The sequence below is a fragment of the Hylobates moloch genome, unplaced genomic scaffold, assembly GCF_009828535.3.
Source record: "Hylobates moloch isolate HMO894 unplaced genomic scaffold, HMol_V3 SCAFFOLD_15, whole genome shotgun sequence".
In the NCBI taxonomy this organism is placed as follows: domain Eukaryota; kingdom Metazoa; phylum Chordata; class Mammalia; order Primates; family Hylobatidae; genus Hylobates; species Hylobates moloch.
Genome location: NW_026652290.1, coordinates 92,098,110 through 92,112,833, shown reverse-complemented (window position 1 = coordinate 92,112,833; position 14,724 = coordinate 92,098,110). Strand labels below are relative to the sequence as shown.

The window sequence follows — 14,724 nt, the reverse complement described above, 5'->3', positions numbered from 1 at the left end:
CACTTTGGGAGGCCAAGGCGGGCGGATCACTTGAGGTCAGGAGTTCAAGACCAGCCTGGCCAACATGGTGAACCCCGTCTCTACTAAAAATATAAAAATTAGCTGGGCATGGTGGTGCTCGCCTGTAATCCCAGTTACTCAGGAGGCTGAGGCAGGAGAATGGCTTGAACCTGGGAGGCAGAGGTTGCAGTGAGCCGAGGTAGCGCCATTGCACTCCAGCCTGGGCGACAGAGACTCCATCTCAAACAAACAAACAACAACAACAACAAAAAACTGTAGTCACCATGTTGTGCAATAGATCTCCTTAACTTACTCCTCCTAACTGAAATTTGTATCCTTTGACCATCTCCCCAGTCCTCCTTTTCCTCCTTTCTAATTAAGCATTTAAAAATCTATCAATGTCTTTCTAAGCATTACTTTATCTCATGTCATGTATTTTGATATGTTATGTTTTTTTTGCATGTAGTTTTCTGTAGTTTATACTTTCTCTTTTGATTTCTTCTTCGATTTCTGGGTTATTTACTTTCCAAATACTTGTGGGCTTTTTTTTTCTTCCTGAGATAGAGTTTTACTCTTGTTGCCCAGGCTGGAGTGCAATGGCACAGCCTCAGCTCGCTGCAACCTCAGCCTCCTGGATTCAAGTGATTCTCCTGCCTCAGCCTCCCAAGTAGCTGGGATTACAGGCAACCGACAGCACACCCAGCTAATTTTTGTATTTTTAGTAGAGATGGTGTTTCACCCTGATGGTCAGGCTGGTCTTGAACTCCTGACCTCATCAGGTGATCTGCCCACCTCGGCCTCAAAGTGCTGGGATTACAGGCATGAGCCACCGCGCCCGGCCAAGGGTTTTTATTTTTTTGGAGATATCTTTATATTACTGATTTCTGTTATGGTCACAAAACATATTTCGTAATATTTTAACCTTCTAGCCAGATCTTGCCTTTTTATTTATTTACTTATTTATTTATTTAATTTATTTATTTTTTGAGACAGAATCTCTTCTGTGGCCCAGGCTGGAGTGCAGTGGTGCAATCTCAGCTCACTGCAACCTCTGTCTCCTGGGTTCAACCAATTCTCGTGCCTCAGCCTCCTGAGTAGCTGGGATTACAGGCACCTGCCACCACGACAGGCTAATTTTTGTATTTTCAGTAGAGACGGGGTTTTATCCTGTTGGCCCGGCTGGTCTCGAACTCCTGACCTCCAGTGATCTGCTCACCTCGGCCTCCCAAAGTGCTGGGATTACAGGCGTGAGCCACCACACCTGGCCTAGATCTTGCCTTTTTATCCAGTTTGCCAATCCCTACCTTTTAATGGGAGTGTTGAATTTCTTTACATTTATTTGTAATTATGGAAATAATTGGGCATAAGTTTACCATCTGGCATTTCGTTTGTCCCTTCTGTTTTTTTGTTGTTGTTGTTGTTGTTTTTCTCCAGTTGCCTTTTTCCTGCCTTCTTTTAGCTTAATTCAATAAAATTTTAATATTCCATCTATCTCCTTTATTCTTTTGTAATTTTTATGATTACTAAATTGATCATTTTGTATTTGTATTCTTTTTATGATTACAACTTTGTAATCATAAACAGAGTCTCACTCTGTTACCCAGGCTGGAGTGCAGTGGCGGGATCTTGGCTCACTGCAACCTCTGCCTCCCAGGTTCGAGACATTCTCCTGCCTCAGCCTCCTGAGTAACTGGGATTGCAGACGCCCGACACCACGCCCAGCTAATTTTTGTATTTTTAGCAAAGACAGCGTTTTGCCCTGTTGGCTAGGCTGGTCTCAAAGTCTTGACTTCAAATGATCCACCCGCCTCGGCCTCCCAAAGTACTGGGATTACAGGTGTGAGCGATGGCACCCGACTGATTATTTTTATTTCTAAGAGATTATAGATTCATAAGAAGTTACAAAAAGAGAGGCTGGGTGTGGTGCTCACGCCTGTAATCCCAGCACTTTGGGAGGTCAAGGTGGGCAGATCACGAGGTCAGGAGTTCAAGACCAGCTTGGCCAACATGGCAAAACCTCGTCTCTACTAAAAATACAAAAATTAGCTGGGCTGTAATCCCAGCTACTCAGAAGGCTGAGGCAGAAGAATCGCTTGAACCCAGGAGGTAGAGGTTGCGATGAGCCAAGATTTCGCCACTGCACTCCAGCCTGGGTGACACAGCAAGACTCCATCTCAAAAAAAAAAAAAAAAAGTACATAGTGATCTTGTTTGCCCTTCGCCCACTTACCTCTGATGCTAACATCTTCTATAACTATAATATGACATCAAAACAGGACATTGACATTAGTTCAATTCTAAGACCTTAATCTTCCAATTTCACTGGTTTTACTCACCCCTATGTGTACCTGTGCACGTGTGTGTGCGTGCAGGTGTATGCGTGTGCACCTGCACATTCCTATGTGTAGCACTAGGCAAAATTTTTTTTTAACTTTTTGAGATGGAGTCTCGCTAGTCTCCCAGGCTGGGGTGCAGTGGTATGATCTCAGCTCTCTGAAACCTCCACCTCCTGGGTTCAAGCAATTCTCGTGACTCAGCCTCCCAAGTAGCTGAGACTATAGGTGTGTGCTACCATGCCCAGCTAGTTTTTTTTTTTTTAATTAATTTTTTTTGCACACAAAACAATAAACATTTTCTAAAAATACATACAAACAAAAAGATGCGTATCAAACATATTAGGAAGGTTGCACATGGGAAGACGGGGAATAGAAATGGGGAGTGGGAATTAAAATAAATGAGAGAGGGACTTTATATGGATCAGTGATAATAACTCAATCCTCTATTTGACAAAGAAGAATGAGAAGGAAGAGGAAGAAAAAGAAAGTGGGATAAAGAATCAGAAAGGGAGGAAAATAGAAAAAATTAGAGTATGACTCCAGGGTAGACCTGTTTTGTTAGTTTTTTTGTTTGTCTGTTTTTGAGACAGAGTCTCGCTCTGTCACCCACGCTGGAGTGTGGAGTGCAGTAGCACTTGAATGTAGACTGCGAGAAGTTAAAGATGTGGACTATAAACTATACAGTGACCATTAAAAAAACAAAGCAGGCGAGGCGCGGTGGCTCATGCCTGTAATCCCAGCACTTTGGGAGGCTGAGGCGGGTGGATCACCTTAGGTCAGGAGTTCGAGACCAGCCTGGCCAACATGGCGAAACCCCATCTCTACTAAAAATACAAAAATTAGTCAGGCATGGTGTCGGGCACCTGTAGTCTCAGCTACTCAGGAGGCTGAGGCAGGAAAATCACTTGAACCCGGGAGGCAGAGGTTGCACTGAGCCGATATCATGCCACTGCATTCCAGCCTGGGTGGCAGAGTGAGACTCTGTCTCGAAAAAAATAAAATAGCTGGGCGCGGTGGCTTACACCTGTCATCTTAGCACTTTGGAAGGCTGAGGTGGGTGGATCACTTGAGGTCAGGAGTTCAAGACCAGCCTGGCCAACATGGTGAAACCCTATCTCTATTAAAACAAATTAGCTGGGCATGGTGGCGAGCGCCTGTAATCCCAGCTACTCTGGAGGCTGAGTGAGGCAGGGGAATCACTTGAACCCGGGAGGCAGAGGTTGTAGTGAGCCTAGGTCGTGCCTCTGCTCTCCAGCCTGGGTGACAAGAGGGAAACTCTCAAATAAATCAATAAATAAAACAATAAAACAAAGAGCTATAGCTAATAAGCCCAAAAAAGAGATAAAATGGAATCATAAAAAAAATTACTTGATTAATCCAGCCAGGCATAGTGGCTCACACCTGTAATCCCAGCCCTTTGGGAGGCCAAGGCGGGAGGAATCACTTGAGCCCAGGAGTTCGAGTCCAGCCTGGGCAGCACATGAGACACCATCTCTATTAAAAAAAAAAAAAAATTAACTAGGTGTGGGGGCACACGCCTATAGTCTCAGCTACTAGAGAGGCTGTGGTAGGAGGCTCACTTTTGTCCAGGAGTTCGAGGCAGAAGTGAGCCATGATCACACCACTGCACTCCAGCCTGGGCAAAAGAGCGAGATCCTTGCTCAGAAAAAAACTTGATTAATCCAAAAGAAGGTGGAAAAAGAGAACAATGACCAGATGAATTAGGAAAAAGCATGAAAATAATAGATTTTTTTTTTTTTTGAGATGGAGTTTCACTCTTGTTGACCAGGCTGAGTGCAATGACGGGATTTCAACTCACTGCAACCTCCACCTCCTGGGTTCAAGGGATTCTCCTGCCTCAACCTCCCGAATAGCTGGAATTACAGGCACGCGCCACCATGCCCGGCTAATTTTTTGTATATATATACATATTTTTTTTTACTAGATACGGGGTTTAACCATGTTGGCCAGGCTGGTCTCGAACTCCTGACCTCAGGTGATCCACCCGCCACAGCCTGCCAAAGTGCTGGAATTACAGGCGTGAGTCACTGCGCACGGCCCCTAATATTTGTGTTTGTAGAGACGGTGTCTCGGTATGTTGCCCAAGCTGGTCTCAAACTCCTGGCCTCAAGCAATCACTCTGCCTCTTTCCTCCATGGTGACCACTCTAATAGGTGGAGAGTGACCTTGTGGTTTTCATTTGCATTTCCCTAACGACTGATGATGTTGAGCAGCTTTTTGTGTACTTGTTTGTCATCTGCATATCTTCGTTAGTGAAGTGTTTATTCAAATCATTTGCCCTTTTTAAATAATTGGGTTGTTTGTTTTCTAGCTATTGACTTTTAAGAGTTCTTAAAATATTTGGATACTAGTTGTTTAAATTTGCAAATATTTTCTCCCACTGTTTGGCTTATCTCTTCATTCTCTTAATAATGTTTGTTGAAGAGCAGAAGTTTTTAATTTTGATGGAATCTAATTTATCAAGGTTTTCTCTTATGATCATGCTTGTACATAATGAACTTTTGTATATAATGAACTTTTGCATCATCTAGGGTCACAAAGATTTTCTCCTATGTTTCCTTCTAGAAATGTTATAGTTTTAAGTTTTGCATTTAGTGATGTGGTCCATTTTGAGTTAACTTTTGTACAGAACGTCTTTCTATTTAAAGTGTATTTTGGCCGGGTGCGGTGGCTCACGCCTGTAATCCCTGCACTTTGGGAGGCTGAAGCGGGTGGATCACAAGGTCAGGTGTTCGAGACCAGCCTGGCCAACATAGTGAACCCTCATCTCTACTAAAAATACAAAAAATTAGCTGGGTGTGGTGGTGGGCACCAGTAATCCCAGCTACTTGGGAGGCTAAGGCAGGAGAATTGCTTGAACCCGGGAAGTGGAGGTTGCAGTAAGCCGAGATCATGCCACTGTACTCCAGCCTGGGCGACAGTGCAAGACTCTGTCTCACACACACACAAAAAATTTCTTGTGGGCAGCATAGAGTTGGGTCATGCTTTTTCATTTAGTCTGAAATCTCTGTCTTATAATTGGATGTTTACATAATTTAGAGTCAATGCAATTATTAGTATGGTTAGGTATAAATCTATTATTTTCAGCCAGGCATGGCAGCTCACACATGTAATCCTAGCACTTTAGGAGGCCAAGGCGGGGGGATTACGTGAGGTCAGGAGTTTGAGACCAGCCTAGCAAACATGGAGAAACCCTGTCTCTACTAAAAATACAAAAAAATTAACCGGGCATGGTGGTGCATGCCTGTAATCCCAGCTACTCAGGAGGCTGAGGCACGAGAATCGCTTGAACCCTGGAGGTGGAGGTTGCAGTGCCACTGCACTCTACCCTTGGTGGCAGAGTGAGATTCCATCTGGGAAAAAAAAAAAAAAATTTCTGAATATCCTGAGACTGCCATGCTATGCAGAAGCTGAAGCTGGGCATGGCAAGAGGCTGCATGGAGAGAGAGACAGATAGCTGGTCAGCCGCAGCTGATCTAGCCATCCCAACTGAGATGTCACACATGTAAGACGCCATCTTGGATTTCCAGCCCAGCTGCCATCTGAATGCAACTAGTTGAGAAACTCCACCCAATCATTGGCTCATCTGGCAGGGCGCAGTGGCTCACACCTGTAATCCCAGCACTTTGGGAGGCTGAGGCACATGGATCACCTGAGATCAGGGGTTCAAGACCAGCCTGGCCAACATGGTGAAACCCTGTCTCTACTGAAAATACAAAAAAATTAGCTGGGGCGTGATGGCGGGTGCCTGTCATCCCAGCTACTCGGGAGGCTGAGGCAGGAGAATCACTTGAACCCAGGAGGCGGAGGTTGCAGTAAACCGAGATCACACCATTGCACTCCAGCCTAGACAACAAGAGCAAAACTCTATCTCAAAAAAAAAAAAAAAAAGGCAAAACAAAAATCAGCCGGGTGTGGTGGCCAGCACCTGTAATCCCAGCTACTCGGGAGGCTGAGGCAGGAGAATTGCTTGAACCGGGGAGGCAGAGATTGCAGTGAGCCGAGATCACGCCACTGCACTCCAACCTGGGCGACACAGTGAGACTCCATCTCAAAAAAAAAAAAAAAAAAGAATCAGCTGGTTAAACCCACTTAACCCATTGAACCATGAGATGTAATATTAGACTGCTATTTTAAGCCAATGAGCTTTTGGGGTGGCTTGAGCTTTTGGGATGGGACTGCTATTTTAAGCCAATGGGCTTTTGGGGTGAGGTGCCACCCCAAAATGCCACCCCTCCCACATCTTCTGGCAGCAGTCAGATGGCAAGGAGAGAGAATCTGTGCATTTGGGATAAGGAGAGCTCAGTGATTGAGGCTTTGCATTGGAACTCAGTGCTATTCTATTACAGTGAAAAGCAACATGGGGCAGAAATCAGACACCACCCACAGAGGGAGCATTTAAATGAGCATTAAACAGAGGGAAATCATCCATTCTAGTGGTGAGAACCTGAGTTCTGGCATGCCTAGCCACTGCGGGCCAAAGTGCTCTGGGACCCTAAATAAACTTGAGGCTGGGCGCAGTAGCTCATGCCTGTAATCCCAGCAGTTTGGGAGGCTTAGGCAGGCGGATCACGAGGTCAGGAGTTCGAGACCAGCCTCACCAACATGGTGAAACTCCGTCTCTACTAAAAATACAAAAATTAGCCGGGAATGGTGGTGCACGCCTGTAATCCCAACTACTCAGGAGGCTGAGGCAGAAGAATCGATTGAACCCAGGAGGCAGAGATTGCAGTGAGCCGAGAGCACGTCATTGCACTCCAGCCTGGGCAACAGCAAGACTCCATCTCAAATAAATAAATAAATAAATAAGCTTGAAAGGCAGTCAGGCCACAAGGACTGCAATTCCTGGGCAAGTCCTGGTGCCTTGCTGGGCTCAGAACAAGTGGACCTGGAGGGCATGAGGCCCACTGAGACACTGGCTGAGGCAGCCAAGGGAGTGCTTGAGCCCCCGAGCCCCAAACCCCAAGCAGTATAGCTTGCAGTTCCGGGAGAGACTCCTTCCTTCTGCTTGAGAAAAGGACACGAAAAGTCAAGAGGTCTTTGTTTTGCAACTTGGATACCAGCTCAGCCACAGGAGGACAGGGCACCAGGCAGAGTCCTGAGGCCCTGATTCCAGGCCCTAACTCCTGGATGACATTTCTGGACACACCCTGGACCAGAAGGGAAGCCGCTGCCTTGAAAGGAAGGACCCAGTCCTGGCAGGATTCATTACTTGCTGACTAAAGATCTCTTGGGCCTTGAATAAACATCAGTGGTTGCCAGAGAGTACTCGCCGCAGGCTTTGGGTGAGACCCAGGGCCGTGCTGATTTCAGGTGTGACCCAGCGCATTCCCAGCTGTGGTGGCCCTGGGGAAAGACTCCTGCTTGAGGAAAGGAGAGGAAAGAGTAAAGGAGACTTTGTCTTGCATGTTGGGCACCAGCTTGGCCACAGTGGGGTAGAGCACCAAGCGGCTGCTGGCATCCCCAGTTGAGGTCTTGGCTGTTGCACAGCATTTCTGGACCTGCCCTGGGCCAGAGGGGAGGCATCTTCCCCGAAGGAAAAGACCCAGGCCTGGCAGCACTCACCACAAGCTGACTGAAGAGGGCTTGGGCCTTGAGTGAACATCAGCAGTAGCCAGGCAGTACCTGCCATGGGCCCGGAGCAGTGGTGGCCACAGAGAGAGACTCCTGTGTGAGGAAAGGTGAGGGAAGAGTGGTGTATTAGTCTGTTTTCGTGCTGCTGATAAAGACATACCTGAGACTGAGTAATTTATTTATTTATTTTTTTTTTTTTTTGAGACGGAGTCTTTCTCTGTCCCCCAGGCTGGAGTGCAGTGGCGCGATCTCGGCTCACCGCAACCTCCACCTCCTGGGTTCACGCCATTCTCCTGCCTCAGCCTCCCGAGTAGCTGGGAATACAGGCGCCCGCCAACACGCCCGGCTAATTTTTTGTGTTTTTAGTAGAGACGGGGTTTCACCGTGTTAGCCAGGATGGTCTCGATCTCCTGACCTCGTGATCCGCCCGCCTCAGCCTCCCAAAGTGCTGGGATTACAGGCTTGAGCCACCGCGCCCGGCTGAGACTGAGTAATTTATAAAGAAAAAGAGGCTTAATGAACTCTCAGTTCCACGTGGCTGGGGAGGCCTCACAATCGTGGCAGAAGTTGAAAGGCACATCTTTTTTTTTTTTTTTTTTTTTTTAGATGGAGTCTTGTTCTGTCGCCCAGGCTGGAGTGCAGTGGCACAGTCTTGGCTCACTGCAAGCTCCGCCTCCCGAGTTCACGCCATTCTCCTGCCTCAGCCTCCAGAGTAGCTGGGATTACAGGCACCCACCACCACGCCCGGCTAATTTTTTGTATTTTTTAGTAGAGACGGGGTTTCACCGTGTTAGCCAGGATGGTCTCGATCTCCTGACCTCGTGATCCGCCCTCGGCCTCCCAAAGTGCTGGGATTACAGGCGTGAGCCACCACGCCTGGCCGAAAGGCACGTCTTACATGGTGGCAGACAAGACAAAATGAGAACCAAGTCAAAGGGGTTTCCCCTTATAAAGCCGTCAGATCCCATGAGACATACTCACTACCATAAGAACAGTATGGGGGAAACTGCCCCCATGACTCAATTATCTCCACGAGGTCCCTCCCATAACATGTGGGAATTATAGGAGCTACAAATCAAGATGAGATTTGGGTGGGGACACAGCCAAACCATATTAAGTGGTAAAGACTTTTTCTTGTGGCTTGGGTGCCAGCTCAGCCACAGTAGAATAGAGCACCAGGTAGATTCCTAAGGTTTCTGTCTCCAGGCCCTGGCTCCCAGATGGCATTTCTGGACCTGCCCTGGGCCAGGAGGGAACTCACCACCCTGAAGGGAAGGATACAAGACTGGCTAGCTTCACCACCTGCTGGCCGAAGAGCCCTTGGGCCTTGTGTGAACATTGGCAGAAGCCAGGTAGTGGCTGCCATGGGCCCTGGGTGAGACCCAGTGGTGTGTTGGCTTTGGGTCTGACCCAGTGCAGTCCCAGTGGTGGTGGCCACAAGGGTACTTGTGTCACCCCTCCAGCAGCCCCAGGCAGCTCCATACACAGAGATAGAGAGACTGCGTTTGTTTGGAGAAAGTAAGGGAAGAGAAGATTTTCTGCCTGGTAATTTAGGGAATTCTCTTGGATCTTAACCAAGACCACCGAGGCAGTACCTCTAAGATTCCTTTTTTTTTTTTTTTTTGAGACAGGGTCTTACTCTGTCGCCCAGACTGGAATGCAGTGCTGCAATCTTCACTCATTGCAACCTCCACCACCCATGTGCAAGTGATTCTCCCGCCTCAGCCTCCCAAGTAGCTGGGACTACAGGTGCCTGCCCCTACACCCGGCAAATTTTTGTATTTTTTGGTAGAGACAGGGTTTCACCATGTTGGCAAGGCTGGTCTCAAACTCCCAACCTCAGATGATCCGCCCGCCTCGGCTGCCCAGTGTGTTGGGATTACAGGCGTGAGCCACCGCGCCTAGCCAGCGCCTCTAAGATTCTGCAAGAATGACAGCATTACTGAGCCTGGGGTGCCCCCTAATGCAGACACAGCTGCAGTGACCAAAAGTTTAGATCACAACACTCAATTTCCTTTAAATACCTGGAAAGCCTTCCCAAGAAGGATGGGTTCAAATAAGCTCAGACTACAAAGACTACAATAAACACTGAACTCGTCAGTGCCCAGCCATTGACGAACATCCACAAGCGTTGACACCATCCAGGAAAACATGACTTCGCCAAGTGAACTAAACAAGGCTCCAGTGACCAACCCCATTGTGACAGAGCTATGTGACCTTTCAGACGGAGAATTCAAAACAGCTGTTTTGAAGAAGCTCAGTGAAATTCAAGATAACACAGAGAAGGGATTCAGAATCCTATTGGATAAATTAACCAAAGAGATTGAAATAATTTTTAAAAATTAAGCAGAAAGGGGCCGGGCATGGTGTCTCACACCTGTAATCCCAGCACTTTGAAAGGCTGAAGTGGTAGGATCACCTGAGGTCAGGAGTTTAGACCAGCTTGGCCAACACAGTGAAATCCTGTCTCTACTAAAAATACAAAAATTAGCCGGGCGTGGTGGTGCATGCCTGTAATCCCAGCTACTCAGGAGGCTGAGGCACCAGAATTGATTGAACCCAGGAGGTGGAGGTTGCAGTGAGCCAAGATTGCACCACTGCACTCCAGCCTGGTCGACAAAGTGAGACTCTGTCTTGAAAAGAGAAGAGAAGAGAAAAGAGATGAGACAGGACAAGACACAGTCAGAGAAGACAAAAGAAAAAATAAAAAAGAATAAGGGCCAGGCGCAGTGGCTCACACCTGTAATCCCATCACTTTGGGAGGCCGAGGCAGGCAGATCACGAGGTCAGGAGTTTGAGACCATCCTGGCCAACATGGTGAAACCCCATCTCTACCAAAATACAAAAAATTAGCCAGGCGTGGTGGCAGGCACCTGTAATCCCAGCTACTCAGGAGGCTGAGGCAGGGGAATTGCTTGAACCTGGGAGGTGGAGGTTGCAGTGAGCCAAGATCATGCCACTGTGCCCCAGCCTGGCGAAAGAGCAAGACTCCATCTCGAAAAAAAAAAAAAAAGAAAAAGAATAAGGCACACCTACAAGAAAATAGCCACAAAAGGGAAAAATCTGAGTTTTATTGGCCCTAAAGAGAAAGTAGAGAGATTGGAATAGAAAGTTTATTAAGTGGGATAACAGAGAACTTTCCAAACCTAGAAAAAGATATCAATATTCAAATACAAGAAGGTTATAGAACACTAGGCAGATTTAACCCAAAGACTACCTTCAAGGCATTTAATAATCAAACTCCCAAAGATCAGGGATAAACAAAGGGTCCTGAAAGCAGCAAGAGAAAAGTAACAAATAACACACAATGGAGGCCGCGTGCAGTGGCTCATGTCTGTAATCCCCGGCATTTAGGGAGGCTGAGGTGGGTGAGTCACTTGAGGCCAGGAGTTAGAGACCAGTCTGGGCAACATGGTGAAATCCCGTCTCGACTAAAAATACAAAAAAAATTAGCCAGGCATGAGGCCAGGCGCAGTGGCTCACGCCTGTAATCCCAGCTACTCGGGAGGCTGAGGCACGAGAATCGCTTGAACCTGGGAGGTGGAGGTTGCAGTGAGCCGAGATTTCATCACTGCACTCCAGCCTGGGTGACTGAGTGAAACTCTGTCTCAAAAACAAAAACAAAAACAAACATACAATGGAGCTCCAATACGTCTGGCAGCAAACTTCAGTGGAAACCTCACAGGCTAAGATAGAGTGGCACGACATATTGAAAGTGATGAAGGTGGCCGGGTGCGGTGGCTCATGCCTGTAATCCCAGCACTCTGGGAGGCTGAGACAGGTGGATCACCTGAGATCAGCAGTTCAAGACCAGCCTGGTCAACATGGTGAAACACTGTCTCTACTAAAAATACAAAAAAGTTAGCCGAGCATGGTGGCGGGTGCCTGTAATCCCAGCTACTTGGGAGGCTGAGGCAGGAGAATTGCTTGAACCGGAGGTTGCTGTGAGCCGAGCTTGCACCACTGCACTCCAGAGCCTGGGCAACAGAGCAAGACTCTGAAAACAAAACAACAACAAAAAAAAACCCTTCCCCATATGGTTCTGAATTAGAGTTGGCCAAAGGAGAAAATTGCATGAAAACTGGAAGAAAGAAGTTTAGCACGGTATTTTTCTGGGATGGTTGCTCTATTTAGATGTGGGAAGAGACAGATGTAGATATGTTAGGGAGTTCCCATTTGCTCTCGCTCTGCCCTGCAGGGTGAGACAGATGCAATTGTTCAGGACCTTGTTTCCCCCACACTCCTATTTATCTCTTCTCAATTTTCTGCCCTGCTAACCACCAGTGACCTCGGGCTCAACACCAGATGCAGACGCAACAGCCTTCCATGACTCTGATAGTTGGATATGCCTGACTTCCCAGATTTTCCTGCAAACTCTGACTTGTTCTCCTGTCTAGTGCTTCAGGGGGGCTGGCTAGAGATTTTTCATGGACTCCCTAACTCTCCTTTCTAGATCTTTTTTTTTTTTTTGAGACGGAGTCTCCCTCAGCCACCCAGGCTGGAGTGCAGTGGTGCAATCTTGGGTCACTGCAACCACCGTCTCCCAGGTTCAAGCAATTCTCCTGTTTCAGCCTCCTGAGTAGCTGGGATTACAGGCACCCACCATCATGCCCGGCTAATTTTTGTATTTTAGTAGAGATGGGGTTTCATCATGTTGGCCAGGCTGGTCTTCAACTCCTGACCTTAGGTGATCTGCCCGCCTTGGCCTCCCAAAGTGCTAGGATTACAGGGGTGAGCCACCACACCCAGCTTCTAAATCTTTTTTCTTTTCCATCTTCTTTTTTTTTTTTGGTGGTGGTTGTTGTTGAGATAGAGTCTCACTCCATTGCCCAGGCTGGAGTGCAGTGGCACAATCTCAGCTCACTGCAACCTCCACCTCCCGGGTTCAAGTGATTCTCATGCCTCAGCCTCCCGAGTAGCTGGAATTACAGGCACCTGCCACCACACCCAGCTAATTTTTGTTTACTTTGTAGAGACAGGGTTTCGCCATGTTGCCCAGGCTGGTCTTGAACTCCTGAGCTCTAGCAAATCTTCCCACCTTGGTCTCCCAAAGTGCTAGGATTACAGGTGTGAGCCACTGCACCTGGCCTTCTTTTTCTTTTTTTGAGAGAAGGTCTCACTGTGTCACCCAGGCTGGAGTGCAGTGGTGCGATCATAGCTCACTGTAGCCGTAAGGGGGTAAAGGAAAGAAAGCCCCTTGGCTCCCTCCACTCCCAGCATCCCACCCACCTGCTGAGGTCCCACTTGGGTCCCTACGCCCAGGAGACCCCGTGGGCCCCTGTGGGACCATGCCCCCTGCAAGAAGCCATGGCTTCTGAGCACTTCCCCACTCAAACTCTTCTGAGTCACTGATCTCTCTCAGACACCTTCCTGAAATTGATTTTTTTTTTTTTTTTTTGAGATGGAGTCTCGCTCTGTCGCCCAGGCTGGAGTGCAGCGGCGCGATCTGGGCTCACTACAAGCTCCGCCTCCTGGGTTCACACCATTCTCCTGCCTCAGCCTCCCAAGTAGCTGGGACTACAGGCGCCCGCCACCACGCCTGGCTAATTTTTTGTATTTTTAGTAGAGACAGGGTTTCACCATGTTAGCCAGGATGGTCTCGAACTCCTGACCTTGTGATCCGCCCACCTCGGCCTCCCAAAGTGCTGGGATTACAGGCATGAGCCACCGCACCCGGCTAAGAGTTTTTTCCTTTTCAATTCTCTCACTTACCCAAAGACCCCTGTCTCCTGCTCATCAAATTCACTCCCATCTCCCTAAATTCCCTCAGGAATATTCCCCTAGCACCTCCTCCATGGCAGGCTCAGTGCTGTGGGACACCGAGGACCACCCAGAGGGGTCAGACCTACCCTGACCTCGGACCTCCTAGCTCAGCCTCACCTGGACCATGGACATCATGTTGCATTATATTTGAGACAGAGTCTCACTATGTCACCCAGGTTAGACTGCACTGGTGCGATCTCAGCTCACTGCAACCTCCATCTCCTGGGCTCAAGCAATTCTCGAGCTTCAGCCACCCAAGTAGCTGGGATCATAGGCATGTGCCACCATGCCTGGGCAACAGAATGAGATCCTGTCTCAAAAAAAAAAATTTTTTTTAAAAGCAGCACCTAACAGAATTTAAAATGTATTCACCCTTTGACCCATCAACTCCACATCTGGAAATGTGTTTCTTTCCAAGATACCCACACATGTGGGAAATGAATATATGCAAAGATATTCTTTGCAACACCATATGTAGTCACAAACAATAGGGAACACCCTGAATGATCATCAACAGGGGAATGACTAGCAGACGGCTGGGTCACTGTAAAAGTAAACAGAATGGCTCAGCTGTTTTTCATTCTGATTAGAATGCTCTCCAAGACGTATGACTACTTGAAAAAGGCAGGCTGGGCACGGTGGCTCATGCCTCTAATCCCACCACTTTGGGAGGCCAAGGCGGGTGGATCACCTGAGGTTGGGAGGCCGAGACCAGCCTGGCCAACATGGTGAAACCTCGTCTCTACTAAAAAACACAAAAATTAGCCAAGTGTGGTGGTGCACACCTGTAATCCCAGCTACTCCGGAGGCTGAGGCAGGAGAATCACTTGAGGCCAGGAAGCAGAGGTTGCAGTGTGCTGAGATCGTGCCATGGCACTCCAGCCTGGCCAACAAGAGAGAAACTCTGTGGAAGGGAGGAAGGAGGGAAGGGAGGGAGGGAGGAAGGAGGGAAGGGAGGGAGGAAGGAGCGGAGAAAGGAGGGGAGGAAGGAGGGGAGGAAGGAGGGGAGGGAGGGAGGAGGGAGGGGAGGG

General features: G+C 48.0%; 1 protein-coding gene across 3 annotated transcripts in view; it reads right to left on the bottom strand.

Moving 5' to 3' along the window:
- The window catches only part of BLOC1S3 (biogenesis of lysosomal organelles complex 1 subunit 3), a 35,835-nt gene that overhangs the window by 2,732 nt on the left and 18,379 nt on the right, over positions 1-14,724 (bottom strand). For 2 of the 3 annotated variants that reach the window (XR_009209968.1, XR_009209969.1), the window contains exon 3: positions 7,922-8,023. The gene's annotated coding sequence lies outside the window, so the exon portion shown is untranslated. Of the gene's footprint in view, positions 1-7,613; positions 7,717-7,921; positions 8,024-14,724 lie in introns of those variants that run through there. The other variant, XR_009209967.1, reaches the window with a different exon arrangement.